The sequence below is a fragment of the Egretta garzetta genome, unplaced genomic scaffold, assembly GCF_000687185.1.
Source record: "Egretta garzetta isolate BGI_Z169 unplaced genomic scaffold, ASM68718v1 scaffold944, whole genome shotgun sequence".
Lineage (NCBI taxonomy): Eukaryota > Metazoa > Chordata > Aves > Pelecaniformes > Ardeidae > Egretta > Egretta garzetta.
Genome location: NW_009259332.1, coordinates 32,040 through 32,494, shown reverse-complemented (window position 1 = coordinate 32,494; position 455 = coordinate 32,040). Strand labels below are relative to the sequence as shown.

Here is a 455-nt window from a genome sequence, read left to right as displayed (position 1 = left end):
CCGCACGGGAGTGTCCCAGCACCACCCCAAAGATGGGGGTCGGGTGCCCAAAGGCTGCCCGGGAGGATGCTCGGGGCCCCCGGGGATGCTCAGCGCTGTGCGTGTGCTGGAGCCCCTTTAGCCAAGCTCCTCTGCCAAGGCAGGGCTGGAGAGGGGCGCCAGGGACGTGCCCTCTGCCAGCACAGCCTGGCTCCCCGGGCTGCCGTCCCGCTGCATGGGCACAGCCAGGAGCTGAGCGAGACCAGCAAACACAGAAGCCGCACAAATAAAAGTCAGGAATATTTATTACATATCAAAAAAAGCTACATGTTTTGGGTACAGACCCCCCCACCGGGCTGCCACACAATCCCCGGCAGGATCCCACCCTGCCACCAGCAGCTTCCCTAGCAGCCGGGCTCAGCCCAGCCCCACGCCGCTCCCTGTCACGCCTTGGCCCGCTCGGCTCCGTCGTCGGT

General features: G+C 65.3%; 1 protein-coding gene across 1 annotated transcript in view; it reads right to left on the bottom strand.

Moving 5' to 3' along the window:
* The window catches only part of KAT2A (lysine acetyltransferase 2A), a 9,004-nt gene that overhangs the window by 7,981 nt on the left and 568 nt on the right, over nt 1-455 (bottom strand). The window lies entirely within an intron of this gene.